The 19,367-nt window shown below is 40.5% G+C and overlaps 1 long non-coding RNA gene across 8 annotated transcripts in view; it reads left to right on the forward strand.

Annotated features, from left to right (window-relative positions):
- Positions 1-19,367, forward strand: part of LOC121472214 — a 322,481-nt gene that overhangs the window by 285,861 nt on the left and 17,253 nt on the right. For 6 of the 8 annotated variants that reach the window (XR_005982801.1, XR_005982806.1, XR_005982822.1 and 3 more), the window contains 2 exons: positions 1,103-1,216; positions 5,574-6,170. The exons of 1 other annotated variant lie outside the window; for it this stretch is intronic. This is a non-coding gene — a long non-coding RNA (uncharacterized LOC121472214). Of the gene's footprint in view, positions 1-1,102; positions 1,217-5,573; positions 6,171-19,367 lie in introns of those variants that run through there. One more of the 8 variants, XR_005982807.1, reaches the window with a different exon arrangement.

Here is a 19,367-nt window from a genome sequence, read left to right on the forward strand (position 1 = left end):
AGAGGTAAAGTACCATTCTTATCAGGCCACATCAAAAGTACCCATAATCAGTATCACTATTAATATTGGTCTTGATCACCTGAGTGAGGTCATGTTTGTCAGGTTTCTCTATTATAAAGTTATCTTCCCCTTACCTTTCTGTGCTGTACTCTTTGGAAGGAAGTCCTTTTGTGCAGTCCACACTTGAGGGATGAATGATGACACTCCATCTCCTTGAGGGTAGAGTATTTACATAAATTACATGGAATTAAATGCATGAAATATTTGATTTGTCTCTTATTTCCCAATTATTTATTCAATAATTTATTTATATTAATATAAACTCACAGATATTGACTTTATACTTTGAATTATAATGTAATACTACTTTATCTATTTTCTTTTTTTTTTAATTAATTTTTTTTTAAATTTTTATTTATTTATAATAGTCACACAGAGAGAGAGAGAGAGAGAGGCAGAGACACAGGCAGAGGGAGAAGCAGGCTCCATGCACCGGGAGCCCGACGTGGGATTCGATCCCGGGTCTCCAGGATCGCGCCCTGGGCCAAAGGCAGGCGCCAAACCGCTGCGCCACCCAGGGATCCCTACTTTATCTATTTTCTTGCTCAAATTTTTCTGGCTTTGGTCATTAAGGGATCTTTCAGTTGGTTCCCAGGTCCCTTTGATATGATCCCACCTTATGGGTTTAAATTTTTTTTGGAGCATTTCCTTCCTTTGTGCCACTACACAATGCTCCAGGCTCATATTGGATATTTCCAGCCCTAGAGAAACTTCTCTAACGGGCTCTGGCTCCTTTTATTGAAGAATAGTATAGAAACCATGATTTGAGTGCTAAGTTTGCTGGTTGCTATTGGCATGTCATTGTCATCCTAGGCTTTGTCAGCTCAGGAGGCAAGAACATATGTGAGTGTATCCTAACCCATGTATATAGACATATCTATAGATATTTCTATATGTATTAGTTAACCCTCTGTTCCTACATGTATACATCCATTTATGCCAATGTCTCTGACTCTAGAGACTGGGGACTTAACTTTTTCATATGACAGTAGATCATTTAGTTTGTTCTAAAATGTTTTCTCTTTCTCCTCCCTCTAACCAGAGACTGGGGGACAGCAGACAAGTAGTGGAAGGAGTGGGAAGAGAAGGAGGAAGTGGAAGGAGTGAGAAGAATTGTGGAGGCTCACTGACAATTTGGGATGCAGCAGTGGAAGATGTAAGTGAGCCAAAGTTAGTAGAAATAAGAGAAATATCAACTAGAACAGTATCATTTTCTGGGTGCTTTTTGATGACAACCATTTTAGAAGCCTAAATTAGTAGAAATAAGAGAAATATCAACTAGAACAGTATCATTTTCTGGGTAAATTAGTAGAAATAAGAGAAATAAATTCTGCCTAAATTAATAGAAATAAGAGAAATATCAACTAGAACAGTATCATTTTCTGGGTGCTTTTTGATGACAACCAGCCTCATTGTAGCTGCCTAGAGGGAAATGTCCTGAAAGAGAGTCCGAACTACCATAGATTAGAACAGTTTAGAAGTCTGGCTCCCAATAAGAAATAATCAACAATGCCCACAACTCAGCAGGGCTGTCAACTACTATTCTCTGTGGCCCTGGTCAAGAAAAGGTATGACATGTTCACTCTGTTTGTCAAGGCCAGGGGTATGTAATACATTTTAGAAAGACTTCCATTACAATGTCTAAACACTGTTTTGATGCTTTAAGCATTGTTAGGTTTAAGTTTTCTGCCTTAGAAGCTATATTTGCTATGGGCCCAAGATTGTTAAGTCCAAGGCCTCCTACTGAGAGTTCTAGAGGCCCAAATTGTGTAAAAAATTAAGCTGCTTATAAGGGGATTTGAATGTAATGAATTTCTGGACAACATCCTCTGAGATGTTAAGCTTCTACGGTACCCTGCCAGACTTTGCCTTGGCCCTTGCCAGGGCTCCTTGTGAATCAGCCCCCTCAATCCCATTCCCAGACTTGGGGAGTCTGCCCTTCTTGAGATGTTCACTGTCTGATGATAAATGAAGCCCATGGAAGCTGCTTCCACCTGGGGAAAGGGTTTGAACACCATGGACCTCATAAAGGTTCTTGAGGGATGGGCGAAGCGTTTACCCACATCAGCCACGTAATTCCTCACCCTCCTTTCTTTTGGAAGAGTTGAGTTCTGGGGCAGTGATACTGAAAGGCAGAAGGAAAATGCAGAGGGGAGAACCTGTGTCTTTCTTTCTCTCACTCCCCTTCCTTTGCCCATCCCCCATATCCTCTCTCTGCCTCCATCCCCTCTTTCATTTGTTCAGACAAATATACCTGGAGCCGTCACCAGCATGGGGCTGGCCCTGAGTACCCAGAAGTGGCCAAAGGAAGCATGGTCTTTGATATTTTAGTGCCTTCCTTCTGTTTGGGAAAACAGGCATGAAACAGCATCCTCAGTTATTCAGTTACTCAATCGCAGTTATGTTAGGTGCCAGCATGAATGAGATTTTACCTTGAGGTGAGTGGAATGAGGCTTTGCAGTTGGTTGAGACATAAAGGATTCTGGTGTTCACTTCAAATCACTAGAGCTGCCATTCCCAGAGCATTTCTGTGTTAGGATCTGTGCTAGGCACTTGGCTTGTGCTGTGCTAATTCTTCCACCAACACACAGTGGTATGTACTTGGCTATTCTTATCATCATTTTACAGATGAGGCTTCTGAGATTTCAAAAGGCTAAATTGCCCACAGGTACAGAGAGATTACGTGAACGCATCATGATTTGCACCTGATGTCAGTCTGGATGCAAAGCCTGTGCTTGTTGCCCCCTGGTACCCTGCCTGCCTCCCTGTTTGGCTAGCCTCATAGAGTGAAAAGCAGGCAGAGACAAGTGATCCAATGAGTAAAGATGTCCCTGTGATCATCAAGTCATGCATTCCACGCATTTCACCAGCTGCTGCTGAAGAATATTTGTTATAGTTATAAAGAAAAGGCCAATCAAAGATTTTCTTTTTTGAGCCCAACAGGTACATGATGGTGTTTCCCTGAACCTTTAGGGAGGGGTTTGAACAGAGAAGTCTCACTTGTCTCAGCCACTTGCAGGTACTATGCCACATAGAGTGTTCATTAAATACACATGATAAAGCTTCTATGTTGGTTAATTCAGTCTCCTTAAGACCTCTGAATCCTTTTTCCCATCCATCTGCCACTGCCTTTTTTTTTTTCTGAGTCATTATCTTTTACTTACACTGTGGCAATGCAATCTTCATTGGTTTTTCCACTCACCTCTTTTCAGTCTATTTTCTGTTCCTTATTCTGTGTAAAACCCTTCAATGAATCTCCCTTGCTGGCCAGATAGAATCCAGCAGGGCCTACTCAGGGCTTGCTGAGACCTGCTCTTCCTCCTTCCTCAGCTTCATCTCCCACCACCCTTTGTCCCCCATTAATTACCAACCATTCTCAGAAGGTCCTCTTTGATTTTTCACAAAACTCAAACCTTTTGCCTGTTGTCTGTCTGTCCTTGCTATTACTCCTAACTGATCCTCCACCCACTCTTCATTGTGGGATTTGGGAGCTTCCTGCTCTGTGCAGGTACTCCCTGGTGACTCATCCCCTCCTCTGTGGACTGTTGAATAGGAAATGTACCTCTGTTATCTTGCACATCACACCACATTGCAGCAGTCAGCAAACAGTTTTTTTTTTTTTTCAGAAGGTCAGATAATAAATACTTTTGGATTTGTAGGCCCAGGGTATTAGATGAAACAACTCAGATCTGCCATTGTCATTTGAAAGCAAGATATAAGCCAATGGATGTGTCTACATTCCTATATAATGTTACATACAAAAGTAGGCAGCAAATCAGATGTAGCCCACTGGCTGTGGATTGCTGACCCCAGCTATATTCCAATCAGCTATTCATTCATCTCTCTTTCTTAGTAGCCTGTCAGTTCCCCAAAATGAGACAGCTGATCTCTTTTATATTTCTATTCTCAGCATCTAATCTGGGCCTGACACATAGCAAATGCTTAATAAATGCTGCACCACTGAATAGGTGGATGAATAAATGAGTTAATATCAGGTTAGGAAGTAAGCCTTTAATGGAGTTAATGGGAACCTTGACTAAATGAATCATGGTGAAAGTAGAGATGTACCAAAGATGTACATGTACTTAGAGATAGCATCTTTGTTGTGATCTGGATCAGTATGGTTAGAAAGCTTTGCCCCTTCCATTGTCAAGTTGCCAAAGATTAAAAAGAGCCTGGTGGGTGGGACCAGTTCTCCACAATCCAAGTCTCTGTAAATAATGTTAAAGTTCAAAATTTTTTTTTAATTTATTTATGATAGTCACACAGAGAGAGAGAGAGAGGCAGAGACGCAGGCAGAGGGAGAAGCAGGCTCCATGCACCGGGAGCCCGACGTGGGACTCGATCCCGGGTCTCCAGGATCGCTCCCTGGGCCAAAGGCAGGCGCTAAACTGCTGCGCCACCCAGGGATCCCCTAACGTTAAAGTTCAATAGGGAGGTTACTAAATGTGGATTTTGCTTCATACCTACCACTTTCCATGGAGGAATTCTTAGTCACTGATGGATTTTGCTCCAGTAAGTCTACAGGGTCTGGGTGTACAACCATTAGCCTTTATGCAATTTAGGTTTGGAAATTTCCAAAGTCCAGCATTTACTAACCCAACAAGAGTTGATCAGGCTTTATTCACTCAGCCTAATGCAGGGGTGCCCATATCCCTGTGGTGGGAGAATGTATAAGCTAAGTAAGGTTTGAGTTGGGGGAGGCTATCTGGAAGGTTCAACTACTCAGAGCATCTCCTTCTCTGACAAAGCCAGATAGCAGGTGAGTGTGCTACCAGGGGAAAACGTTACCACTTGTTAAGTCTTTAAGATAATATTTTTTGGAGGAACTTTTTAATGATACACATCTTATTAAACCAGGACAATTAGAGGTATGTTGAATTGCATTTTGGAATTGAATTTTGATTTGGTATGGGAGAGGAAAACTATGGGCACTCAGTACATTTAGAAATTTTTTCCCTTATGTGAAATGGAACACAGAAACACAGGATGATCACTTTGGTTGGAAAAGGGAGCAAATGGCCTCTACTTAATTGAATTGGATTGATTTTCCTTTATACTGAATACTTTATTTTGTTCCATTTTAGTCTGGTTTGCAATAGCAGGTCCAAATTCTCCCATAGGATCTCATACAATGAAGAAAGGAAAAGTAAAGAGTCATTTTTCGAGGGATTAAGAATCCTAAGAACATAGTTTGATAAACCTAGCCCATAGATATATTCTCTGTTATTTTCAGTCCAAACGTATGGATCTCCAAAATTCCATAAAGCTGAACGTTAAAAAAATTTAAAAAGACATACAATATTCAATTGTACTTGATAGATATATGGTGAGTATTTCTTTCATGACTCTAGGTGTCATGCTATAGACTAGGGATACAATGATAACTGAACTTTCCCACACCTCCGAGGAGCCCAGAATCTGGTTGAGAAATGTTTAATTTATCCATTATTAAGTAACAAACCAATAGAATTAGTGACATTAAAAAAACACCCATTTTATTCTGCTCACAGATTCTGTGGCTCAGAAATCCAGATAGGCCACAGTGGAGTTGATCTCTGTTCCACAGTGTCTGGGAACACAGCTGGGAAGTCTCCAGTGGCTGGGAAAGATGTCAATGTCTGAAGCTGGGATCATCTGGAGGCTGCCTCACTCCCATGTCTGCTACCTAGGGATAACTCAAAGGTTCAGCTAGGGATGTGGATCAGAGCATCTACATATGGCTTTTCCATGTGGCTTCAGTTTCTTCTAGCAAGCCAGATGCACCTGAGATGGAGCATCCAAAGAACTTTCCAAGAGAGCAGAAGTTTAAAGAGCTCTTTGGAGCTATCTTCAGAAGTCATACAGTATCACTTCTGCATTCTGTGGCGTTCAGCAAGTCACTATTGCCACTCCAGATTCACAGGGAAAGGAATTGGACTCCATCTCTTGGAGGCAGAATAACAAGGACACAGCAAAGGAGCATGGGAGATGCTGCTGCAGTTGTCTTTGGAAAATCTAGTCTGGGGACGCCTGGGTAGCTCAGTGGTTGAGCATCTGCCTTTGGCTCAGGGCATGATCCCAGAGTTCCAGGATTGAGTCCCACATCAGGCTCCCTGCATGGAGCCTGCTTTTCCTCTCTGCCTCTCTCTCTGTGTCTCTCATGATAAATAAATAAAATCTTTAAAAAAGAAAAGAAAAGAAAATGTGGTCTGTCATAGTGAACTATATTAAATGTTTCTGTTATCTATTACTGGGAAATAACCTCCCCCATAACTTACTGCATTGAAATAACAATTGTCAATCATCAGCTGGGTGGTTCTATGTCACATGGTATGGAATGGGTTCAGTCATATGGCTGCATTTAACTAGAAACTTGGAATGTCAAAGATGGCTTCACTCATGTCTGGTGCCTCAATTAAGGTGGCTGGAATGGTTTGGGGCCCATTGGTTGTCATCCACCTGGTCTCATCAAATAGTAGCCTGTCTATTCCATGCTTCTCTACATGATTTCTGAATTCTTTTAAGGTCTAGTGCCAGAACTGGTGCAGAGTTAGTTCCAGGTTGGATTTTGCTTAAGCCACAGGGCCAACCAAGACTCAAGGAGTGGGAAATATATCAGAGGAGTGGCATGTGCATGAGAAAAGGGGTGATCATCTTCAGAAACAACCTACCGCATTAGAGGTATCATGAAGGTGCTCTGAGATCACAGATGAAGGATCAGACACTTGCCAGGTTACCTCTGAGGGTTTCCATGTCAGGCTGTGGGAAGGAGGTGAGTTCATGGTGGCAGCGTGGTTGGTGGTGGAGTATCCAGAGAAGATGTGACATTTGAACTCTGATTGCTCTTGGTAGGCAAGATGTAGAAGCATTGTAGGCTGAGGAAATTGCATGAGCAAAGGACAGGGAGGCTGGAGCGTGCACAGGGAATGGAGGGAGGTGCCATGTAGCTACAGCATCATTATATATTTGGGGTGAGGATGTGATGGAGTTGGGGTAGAAAGGAATGCCAGGAGATCAGCCTATACTCAAACATGTTTGTGAAGGGCTTTCTGGGTGCTGCTGAGATATTTGGACCTCATTGCATTGGGAATATGAACTGAGAGTTTTTAAAAGATGGAATCATAAGAGATGAGCTGGAGAGAGGGGAGATTGGGTATAGGAAGAGCAGTTATGATGATATTGTGACAGCTCAAATGAGATCCAAGAAGATTTGCACCATGTTGGAATGGAGAGGAACCTCTGTGGGGCAAGATAAGAGAAAAGACAAAACTATTCATATAGAGAAACAGGGCCACAGGACCAGTGTTATATACACTCTGAGGGCCATGGGGAGACTAACCTGCCAAAATCTTTTCTATCTATTACCATTCTGGAATTTTGCTGTTACAACTGATACATTTATATTAAGACTTGCCTGTTCCTTTAGTCCCAAAGGAGACCCTAGTGTGCCTGACTTTATCACAGCTATTTCCTAAGAAAAAAAGAAAATCCAAAGTAGTGTACAATCAGAATGGAGTTTTTAGAACAGCAGCCTTGGAAGCACTGACATTTAGATATGGTATGTTGGAGCTGATTGGATACTAGAGAAGTTTCATTTCTATATTTGCTCAAACTTCTTACCACTGTGGAGGTGTTTACAGCAGAATAGACTGGATATATCAAGTGCCTACTATATGCAAAGCACTATTCTCAGAGGTAGATAAAGAGGTGAATGCAATAAAGTCCTCACTTTCATGGCTGTTCTTTATATTCTAGTAATAAGGATTTGTCACATTCAGAGAAACCTTTAAGATTGCTATGGAATTTTATCATGCTGACCTGGCATAAGAGTAGTCATTTCCTAAGTGGAATAGGTGTGCATTTTATGGCATCTCAGACCATAGACTTCGCTGTACTTACCACTATCACCCACCACTCATCATTAACTTGGGTAATCACTTACCATTAACAAGGAAGTCATTCCAAGTTGAGCACAGAAATCACAACAGGTGGCCTCCCACAGAAGGAGAATGGCATGCTCAATAGTGAGGGCCCAGAGTTTTGTTTTCTTATGCCTATTCAAATTCTGACATTTGAAGGATATGTTCCTTCCTGTTGTGCATTTCTTTCCATCCCATTTGTTTTATTTTTAACACCCACTAACTGTCATGCCCTTTGCCACTGAAATGGATCTCCAATAACTACTGGATGGGAGGCATTTTGGCTGCAAGGGAATGTGTTTCCAATTTCTGCCTTTTCTAATAGCATCAACAGGTGTAAAGAAGAAGCCTTGGAGCCAAGTGCCACAGAGAATTAGATTAGTGCTCATTCTGGGGTTGTATTTAGATAGGTATTTTGAGGATTCCAAGTCCTGGCATTAATAAAACTTGGAAGGGTTGGGTTATAAGGTAAATATTTCTCTGGATAAGCCATTAACCATGAACTTTCTGTTATTTACCAGAATTCTATTAGGGGCGCACTTGCATACAGTTGTGGCACAATGATATGTCCTGTGAAATACAGTCATAAGGTCTGGGATTATCTTGAAGAGCTTTTAGTCACTCATCAGAGGAATTTCATATTCCTTTTAGACTACTCAGCATTAAGTGTATTTTATTATAGTCTAAATTACTAATTCACATACGGAACATGATAACTCTCTTTTAACCAAAGCACCTCCCTGTGCAACCAGACATGATAAGTAATAATTTATGATAAATTCTTTTAAACTCCAATTCTTCAACATCCTCTTTTAGCTTACTTATATATATTTTTTGGATCATGTTTTCATTCAATTATGTATGCAACACTTCCAATGACTTAAATGGTAAAAAATTGTCCACGGTTTATCTAAAACTCGAAACAGCTGTGTCTTTACATTTTTTATTAATATATATTAATGTTTTCAAAGCAGCTTGGCTGCTAGAATGAGTGTGTGCTTATATGTGTGTGTGTGTGTGTGTGTGTGTGTATCTCATATGTGCACATGCGGACACATGATTCTTCTTGGAGGCATTTGTTGGCAGATAGGAAAATAATCTGAGTAGCAGATATATGATCTCATTTTTTTTTCCTGGGTAGTTTGCAATTTGGATTTAGTCTCAAAGGATTAAGTATTTTAGCCTATGATGATTTCACAGATGCCAATGGCCTAAAACTTCTAATCTGCACCCGTAAGCTATTTAGTAATTTCTAACTATAGAAATTACAGAGGATATTGTGAGCCCATCTTACTAGGATAGGAAGGAGTGTGCTGCCTATATTTTTGGAACATTGCTAGAGCCTTTGAAGCAGTTAACACTTGCTTTAAACACTTTGTTCCTCAACAGGAATATTTTGGAAGCAGTAGTAGCTGGAGTTTCCTTTTTCTTCTTCTTCTTCTTTTTTTTTTTTCTTTTATTTATTTTTTATTTTTTGCATTTAGTCTATGTTCATTCTGCCAGCAGTTATTGTTTTTCAAGACACCAAGGGTAGCACTAAATCTTAAGTATTTAAAAGTGAAAAAGTGAGGATGATTATCTTTTATCTGGGACTATCAAAGCATTTTCTAACCACTGAAAACTTGATCATTCAAATAAAAAATGGGGCAGTAATAGCTGAGATCTGAGGTTGGCAAACCCTCATATCTGCTATATCATGTTGCCTTTTCCTGTTCATTCATCCTAAACACACTGGTTTATCATCTATAATATACCAGCACTATTTTTAGGGATATATCAGCTAAAAGAGAAAAAGATAAAAATTTTCACAAATTTCACTTTCCAGTTGAGGGAAATGAGCAATAGAAAAAAAACAAAAACCAAAATGATTAATTAAGTTGACTAGCACTTACTACTTTCTAATGTACCATGCAGAGATAGAAAAAGGAGGGCAGGAGAAGAGGGATTTGGATCTGGTGGGGACATCTGCAATTTTAGGTAGCCATGTTAGGTCTTCCTGAGAAGTTAGCATTTACTTGAACTAGTGAGGCAAGTAGTCACGCATAAATCTGAGGAAGGAATTTTCTAGGGGAGAGAGTCACCAGTGCAAATGCCCTAGAGCAAGAACATGCCTGAGGAAAATCTGATTTTCTAGGCAAATCCTTGCCTGCCATTCTCTTGTTTCTGGTGCCTGCTAATAATGCTTGGTGTCCTTGGCTTGTGGTGCATCATTATAATCTCTATTGTCACATGGTCTCCTCTCCTATGTGTCTCATTGTTCTGTGCTCTTTTTTTCCCCCAGTGTCAAAATAAATTTTATTTATTTTTTAAAATTTTTTGTTTTTATTGAAGTTCGATTTGCCAACATATAGTATAACACCCAGTGCTTTCTTTATAAGGAAACTAGTAGTTGAATTTAAGGCCCATCCTAATCCAGTATGCTGTCATTTCAATTTACAATTTATTTACATCTGCAAAGACCATAATTCCAAATAAGGTCACATTCATAGGTACTGGCTATTAGAACATGAACATCTATTTTTGGTAGATACAATTCAATGCATTAAATGGGGTAGGGGTAAAGACAGAGAGACCAGATGGGAAACAGAAGCACAGATAATGGTGGCTAGGACTGGAATAGGAACAGTGGAATGATAAAAAGTGATCTGCTTCCAAATGTGTTTTGAAGGAAGAGCTAATGATTCCCTAACACACTGGGTATGTGGTATTAAAGAAAAAAGATTCAAGAATGATGCTGTTGGGCACCTGGCTGGTTCAGTAGGTGGAAAATGAAACTCTTGATCTTAGGGTCATGAGTATAAGCCCAGCATTGGGTACGGAGCCTACTTAATAAAAAAAATTTTAAAAGAATGATGCTGTGATCTGAATATGTGTGTCCCCCCACCCCCACCAATTTCTATGTTAAAGTTCTAACCTCAAAGTGATGGTGTAGAAAGTAGGGTCTTTGAGAGGTGATTAGGTCATGAGAGTGGAGGGAGGAATGGGATTAGTGCCCTTATAAAAGAGAGTCCAAGGAGATCCTACTAGGATCTAGCTCTTCCTACTAGGTGAGGATGCAAAAAGAAGGTGCTGGCTGTGAACCAGAAAGAGGGCCCTCACCCATCTTTACTGGTGCCATAATCTTGGACTTCTAGTCTCCAGAACTGTGAGCAATGCATTCCTATTGTTTATGAGATATCCAGTCTATAGCATTCTATTATAACAGCCCAATTGGGCTAAGACAAATGACTTCAAGACTTTTGGACTGAACAACTAGGAGGAGGAAATTATAACCAGCTGAGGTGGAAAGGCTGGGGGAGGACTTGGTTTTGGTGAAAAGATCAGGAGCTGTTTTGAATATATATATCTGGAATATATATATCTGAGACCTGTTAGATGTGCAAGCAGAGCTGTTCTTGTGCAGTGGGGACCATAATGAATCCATGCTATCTCTTTTATCTCTTAGTAATCCATTAACCACCAAAAATTCACAGTTTGAGGACCAACTTCACAATCAAGCCGTAGTATGCATTGTAAGTAGGCCAGAGCCAAGTCTTTGTTTTACCTACTATTGGCCTTTTCCTCCAGCAGATCCTTTTCATCATTCTCCAAAGGCTCAAATGATTGGGTCTCCTCTCAGTGTCTCATGGAGCAGCATTTGAACAATACTAAGCTTGGGCTGGAGGGTCTTGGGCTGGAGGCCCCAAGGACTGACAGTAAATGCAAAATGTATTTCTGTTCTCATCTGATAATGGCAGAGATTCCAATTCACCACTTCTCTCCTAAAAACTTTATGCTCAGATATTCTCTTTCCTGTCAGTTTTCCTCATATAAACAAAGGCCTGGGGCCAGCGAGTACTGGGTTAGCAAGTGAGGCATGGTGGTTGTAGAGATACCCTGGAGCAGCAGAGTAGTGGGATTCTGATGGGAAACTGCACTCCTTCTGGTCAGTATAGTCCCCTTTAGTAACCTAAATGCACTAAACAAATTGTAAAATAAATAAATAAATAAAAATAAAAAATAAAAATAGAGAGAAGAGGGATGCTTAAACATGTAGGGTTACATTTTGGTTGAAAAATCATACTTTTCAATTTTCTTCAAGAAATCTTTTTCTGGCACTGCATAAATTTCATTTGCCAACTTCCCTTACTTTTAGTCCAGGATAACATTGTACTTTAATTTGTAATTTTCTAAATCCAATAAATCTTAGTCTAAGTTTTTGACATCGGTAATCTTTGGCTCTTACTGTTGGGCAGTGGTTGCTATTACCAATGTCCACCAGTAATACCATCAAACCAGATCTTAAGCATGAAGAAGACTCACGAGGTGTAAATTGTTTCAGTTGTTTTTCATCTTTACCTAAAGATTTTAATTTTAGAATTATTTAGCATAAGACACTTATATAAAAATTATAGAAAATTAATTTATTCAGGAAAATTTACTAAGCAAATGTTACTTACAGTAGTAGGAATACACGATGAACAATACAGGCAATGATTCTTCCATTCTCCAGACGCTGACTAGATATCCTACAATATAATTAAATTCTGCTACTACTTACCCAGAGTTAGAATCTGACTCCACATATTTAAGGGCTCAGCCTTCACTTCAGAGGCCGGTCACAAGTGTGGGGTCCCCAGCTTACCCACACTTCTGTCTGACTTGGCTACAAATCAGGGATCCCCACAACTCCTCACCACCTCAGGTTCAAGAATTTGCTAGAAAGGCTCATAGAACTCAGGAAAACAGTTTACTTATGTTGACCAGTGTATTATAATGAATATAACTCAGGAACAGCCAAATGAAAGAATTCGTGAGGTGAGGTATGGAGGAAGGGGTGTGGAACTTCCATGCTCTTTCCGGGAGAGCCACCCTTCAGTATCTTGATAATCTATGTAAGCATGATTGATGAAATCTTGGCCATTGATGATTAACTCAGTCTCCAGCTCTTCTCCCCTCCTGGACGTTGCAGGATGGGATTGAAAGTTCCAAATCCGTAATCATGCCTTGGCCTTTCTGGGAACCAGCGATTATCCTGAAGCTACCCAGAGATTCCCAGACACCAGTCATCTAATTTTCATAGAAGATTCTCCTATCACTCTGGAGAACACAAGTGTTTTAGGAGCTGTGTGCCAGGAACCAAGGACAAAGGCCAAATATCTATTTCCTTGTCTCACTGGAGGTCCTGGAAATAAAGAGGACAGGAAAAGGAGACCAAAATGGAGCAGCCAGTACAGTAGGGGGAATATAATTTTGAGGTAAGAATCTTGATATAAAGTGTTTCTTCTCCACTGTGTCCATTTATTACTGTTTATAGTTAGCCCTTTAACAACATAGGGTTAGGGGTGCCAATTTTTCATGCAGGTGAAAACCTGTGTAATAGCTTACTGTTGACCAGAAGCCTCACCAATAATATAAACAACTGATTTGCATGTATTTTGTACATTACATGTATTATATACTGTAGTTTTACAATAAAGTAAGCTAGAGGAAAAAAGTGTTATTAAAAAAATCATGAGGGGGTGAACCTAGGTGTTGTAGTCAGTTAAGCATCTGACTCTTGGTTTTGGTTCAGGTAGTGACCTCAGGGTCAGGAGATTAAGCCCTGCGTGGGGCTTCATGCTCAATGGGGAGTCTGCTTTAGATTCTCTCTCTCCCTCTCCATCTGCCCCTCCCCACTGCTCTCTCACTTTCTCTCATATAAATAAATAAATCTTTCAAAAAATTAAAAAATCATGAAGAAGAGAAAATGCATTTACAATACTATACTATATCAGAAAAAAATCCACGTATAAGTGGACCTGTGCAGTTCAAAGCCATGTTATGCAAGGGCCAATTATGTACTGATGTGACGTACTTTTTAGATGATTAGGGCTATTATCTCAATGAGTGTCCAGAGGGAAAGTAAATGGATATCATGAACCTGAGGTTATAGATCAGATGCACCCTTTCTCAAGTGGGAGTGTGGAATAAAGGACTACATACTGGATTGGGAATTGGGATCCCTTGGATTCCAGTCCAGCAACTCTAGGTCCCAGCTGTGTGGCCCTGGATGGGTCAGTATAATTCTGTGAACCTCAGTTTCCCCATCTGTCAGAAGAGGCAGGGGAACCAAGCCATCTCTCCAGTTCCTTCTGCTCTCGTATTCTACAAAGCTCCCTCAGGTTTGTGAGAAGTTTTCATCCCACTGAAGAGCTGAGAGAACGTGATAAAGTCACTGATCACAAACTGACAGCCTAAAGCCTGGAGCTAAGCAAATAACCTATCATTGGAAGAACTGTTGATCTTGGACAAAAAGTCAGAGTGAGTGTGAACTGTGGGAGAGATGATCTAGTGGGCTGCAGAGAGGCAGGTAATGGAAGGGCATGGTTTTCTATCTTTGTATGGGAATATCATTTGCATTTTTAATGTAATTTCCAGATCATTGATCCCAAAGTGGAGATCTGCACAGAGCATGGCAGGTTGCAGTGCTACATTTGAATTCCCCTTGTTTTCCCTGGAGCCAGATCAACACCTGGTCACTCCCACCCACGCCTCCCCAAGTCAAGCAGCAGACGCCAATGTCTGGACAGGCATGTTTCCAAGGGTCTGACTAGTTCCCTGCTGGGTCCCCAGTGTTTAGTGCAATGCCAGGACCATCATAGCCACTCAGTACACACTTGTTGAATGAATGAATGTTGAATGAACTCCTCAGTCTCACAGACTTGCAGGAAAAGGTTCATCAACTCAATGTGACAGGTGAAGGATCCTCTCATATTTCTGCACCTGTTGAACTGGGAATCCATGCCCTTAATAAATTTGCTTAGCAGCCCTTGGGAAACCAACGTCGAGTGATGGAAGGAACGTGGAGCTGGGAGTCTGGATCACTGGACTCTAGTGCTGGCTCAGCCATCCCAGGATGTGTGACTTAGAACTGAGACAAGGTACATAGCCTCTGGAGACCTAGGTTTTCTCCAAGGAAAAATTAGAGAATAATACTAATCAATATTTCATGGAATCCTTAGATTCTGTATTTCTTCCCTATTCTTTGTGAAGAAATTGGGCCTCACTGAAATTCAAATATAAGTTTCCTTCTAATAATAAATATTCTACTTGGTCCAGTTCCTATCATCTGATTAAAATTAAAATACATCATTTTGTATTTGAATTTTTTTTAACGATTTTATTCATTTATTCACAAGAAACACACATACACACAGAGGCAGAGACACAGGCAGAGGGAGAAGCAGGCTCCATGCAGGAAGCCCGATGTGGGACTCAATCCCTGGACTCCAGGATCACGCCCTGAGTCAAAGGCAGGTGCTCAATCACTGAGCCGCTCAGGTGTCCCTAGATTTGAAATTTTTAAAATACGTGTAGTGAATCAAAAATTCTACATATAATTTATCCTAATAATATGTTGACTTTCTTCTATGTTACATATGAAATCTAACACTTTAAATGATTACTGCTCCGTGAGGCATTTTCTCATCCTCCCATCCATCAGACACTTTCCCCCAGAGTTCCAATAGCCACTTGTGCCTTTCCAATGGCATAGGTGGTTACCTCACAGCTCTCTGCATCCTAGTCTTACTTACATTACAGATTCTCAGGTATAAGGGACCTGGATCATTGAGTAATCTCTGAAGGTATCCCCAGGACAGTTCCAATATTTGTTGAATTTAATTTTGTGAGCTACTCACACTAGGTATTTACATTGTAAATTACTCAAAACCACACCAGAAAGGTACATAAGGCAAAAAATTAAGTCTTAACAGAAAAGCCAGTTGTAATCCAATTATTATCTAGTTGCTTTTTTAAAAAATTGAGACTATTTAAATGAAGCAATCAATTAAATGTGACCAGCTTTTTTGGCATTTATAATGAAGGAAATATTTCTAATGAAGAGAAACAAAGAAAATGAATAGAAATGTAATCCAAGTATAAATGGATAAGCAGAATTATTTATGATGAAGAACACTGCAAGCAATTTAGCTAATAGGTTAAATAAATTATGGTACTTCCATAAAATATGATACTGTATAACCATTAATAATGTTGTGGAAATATTTTTATTCCAATAGAAAGATGTTTGATATTTTATACAATAAAGTGTGAACAAAGAATATGTTAGTGGTTTACAGATCTGTAAAAAGTATGTGTCCAAACACATTAAGACACACATATGTTAAATGTCAACAATAGTAATTTTCTTTTTCTTTTTTGTTTTTTTCTTTTCTTTTCTTTTCTTATTTGAATTCTTAATTTTCTGTAATTAACAATGTGTTTTGCATGTAGAATATGTGCTCCAAAGCTCCAGATAAAGAGATAACCCTGTCCTATTAAAAATGTATACATGAGATTCATTAGTACTGCCCATATTATTCTAATTTTTTATCCCAATATTTAATTTTTCTCTTAGCTTCTACAACCTAACAATTGAGTGTAGACACAGAAATTAAGTTCAGTGATGCAGACCTTAGATCTGTAGGGCGATTCTGAGTTGGACATTATCTGGTCAAATGACGATTAGCAAATTATCCGGTTTCTTGTGTCTGTAACCACGTCTACAAGATATCACAAATATTGACTTATCTTGAGTAGGTGAAATTTGAGAAACAGGCTTTAGAAAACTTGGGGAAGGGATCCCTGGGTGGCTCAGCGGTTTAGCTCCTGCCTTGGGCCCAGGGCATGATCCTGGAATCCCGGGATCGAGTCCCACGTTGGGCTCCCTGCATGGAGCCTGCTTCTCCCTCTGCCTTCTCTCTCTCTCTCTCTCTCTCTCTCTCTCATGAATAAATAAAATCTTTAAAAAAAAAAAAAGAAAACTTGGGGAAAATGATTTAAAAGTGCAGCTTCCCACTTCCCACCAGTTACCCAACCTTAACATACTGTGCAGAGTAATACAAACTATCAGGCTTTCTTACTAATTAGCCACACTGAAGTGCTACAGGTGACACAAATGTACCTGTTGCCCAATTTGGATGTAAAAAGATCATCTTCCAGGTTGGAAATTAACGAATTTGTATATCAGTTGGGTTGTAATACTAGTGAACTTTTTCTAGAATGAAAAGGAGGAAGCTGGAGTATGACTATAGCATCGATGTTGGTGGAGATTGCCACATTCTCACTACCAGGGAGAGTCTTTGAGCAAAGGACAGTTAAAGGGCAGACCTTGTGTGGAGGGGCACACCTCCTACCACTTTTTGATAGAATGCCCTCTGCTCTCATCTCAGCTGTTTTTCTCCCATCACGTGAGAAGGTGGCAGAGACCACCATTCTAGACAGCTCTCATCCTAGAAAAGTCTCTCTTTCTCATCCTGACTCACAAGCCACTCAGCCCTGCTGATAGTTTCCATGGATTTGTTTTATTCCATTTCTACCCTCTTACTATTTGCCATTATAACTAACCTTTAAGTCCTCTTCTAGGTGGTCCCAGCTCCCCCTCCTGACTCAGTTCTCTGCACCTACCTATAGCTCCCCAACTGCATGATGCTGTATTCTTGTCCCTTTCAGAATCCTCCTCTTGCTAGGGTCATTCAGGTACTAATCTCTATGTACGTGCCACTCTGCATTTACCTTGTACCGTGCTCTATGATTAGTGTCAACTTGCTTGTGCTCCCTGCTAGATTGTGAGCTCCTGGAGGAGTGAACAGATTCCTTCACCTTTTAGTCTTCATCCACACTGCATAGCTCACCCTTGTCCCACCATGAATGCCAACAACCATTATGCAGAGCAGATATGAGCTCCCAACTGAGACACTATGAATAGATGAGCATAAATCCCACAGCCCTTACCTGAAAAATGAAAACAAATCATAAAAATTTTTAGTTTCTCTTTTTATAGAAAGTCTCATTCTATAGAATTGAAGAATTTGGTAAAATGCAAAGAAATCTGATCCTAGAGAACACACTAACAGCAAAGAGAACTAATAATTCAACTGCTATATAATATCCTAATCATCTGGGGACTTTAGGGGAGGAAAAAAATTCCAGTCAGTTTATGTATATGTGTGTGTGCTTAAAAGTGCCTTTGCCTTTACACATGTGCTGTCCTACTTCTCTTCAAAAAAGGGTAAGCCAGGGTAGCTCAGAGGTTTAGTGCTGCCTTCAGCCCAGGGCCTGATCCTGAAGACCTGGGATCGAGTCCCATGTCAGGCTCCCTGCATGGAGCCTGCTTCTCCCTCTGCCTGTCTCTCTCTCTCTCTGTGTGTGTGTGTGTCTCTCATGAATAAATAAGTAAGGTATTTTTTAAAAAGGGTATGCCAAGTTTTCCTTATTTAGGTGAAATCTGGACTCTAAGCTTCATTTAATGTATCAGCTCTAGGTCAATTTTCTCTTGCTTCAAGCTCTTCACACCTGGTAGGGCTTTCATAACAAGGTCTTACTGGAGGGCTGGAAGAGATTTAATGGAACCTGTGGCTTTCCACACATCCAACATCAGCACCTTTTGGGTACCATAGCCTGGCCTTCACTGTCAAAGCCAGCTGTTTCTGAGCTCTTTTGATTGAGCTCTGGGTAACAAGCTCCAGCAGCTATTTCAAAGCCTGATAAATATCCTGTCCCTGGGTGCCTGGGTGGCTCAGTTGTTGAGCATCTGCCTCTGCCTCAGGTTGAGATCCCAGGGTCCTGAGATCAAGTCGCATATCGGGCTTCCCACTGGGAGCCTGCTTCTCCCTCTGCCTGTGTCTCTGCTTCTCTTTCTGTGTCTCTCATGAATAGATAAATAAAATCTTTTAAAAAGAAAATATCCTGCCTCTGCTTTTATCTTTATTTACAGGAATCACCAGGGGTATGAAATGAACTTTTCTTTACCAAACAGCATAATAACATACCAGTCTCTCTTCCCAATCCATTTTCCATCTCACCAAACCAAGCAAGACTCAAGGACTCTCTTCTAGAAAGCAGGCTATGTGTTCTAAGCCATGTAGCAATCTGGCCATTTGGCCTATTTCCTCCTGCCTTCTTTTTTTTTATTAATAATATTTTATTCATTTATTTGAGAGAGTGAGAGAGTGGGGGGAGGAACAGAGGGAGAGGGACAAGCAGACTCCCTGCTGAGTGTGAAGCCTGACACAGGGCTCAATCCAATGACCCTGAGATCATGACCTAAGCCAAAATCAGGAGTTGGATGCTTAACTGACTGAGCCACCTACCCCCCCACCCCTCCCCCACCCCCCGCCTTCCAAATACTTCGTTGCCTGTGAGATGCTGTGGATTTCAGGTAGCTACTAGAGGGCAGTCAACAATCCTAATTTGCTTATAGGAGGCCAACTTGTTTTTTAGTAGCAGGATCTAATTTCAGGGCACAAAACATAAACGAGATTTAATCTATGTCCAGCTCATGTCAGGTGCTGTAGGGATCCAGAAAATGTACTAAGAAGTGGCTCATCAACTCAATAAAAATAAAAAGTGAGTGCCCACTATGTACATAGCTCTGTACAGATG

Source organism: Vulpes lagopus, chromosome 1, assembly GCF_018345385.1.
Source record: "Vulpes lagopus strain Blue_001 chromosome 1, ASM1834538v1, whole genome shotgun sequence".
Taxonomy (NCBI): domain Eukaryota; kingdom Metazoa; phylum Chordata; class Mammalia; order Carnivora; family Canidae; genus Vulpes; species Vulpes lagopus.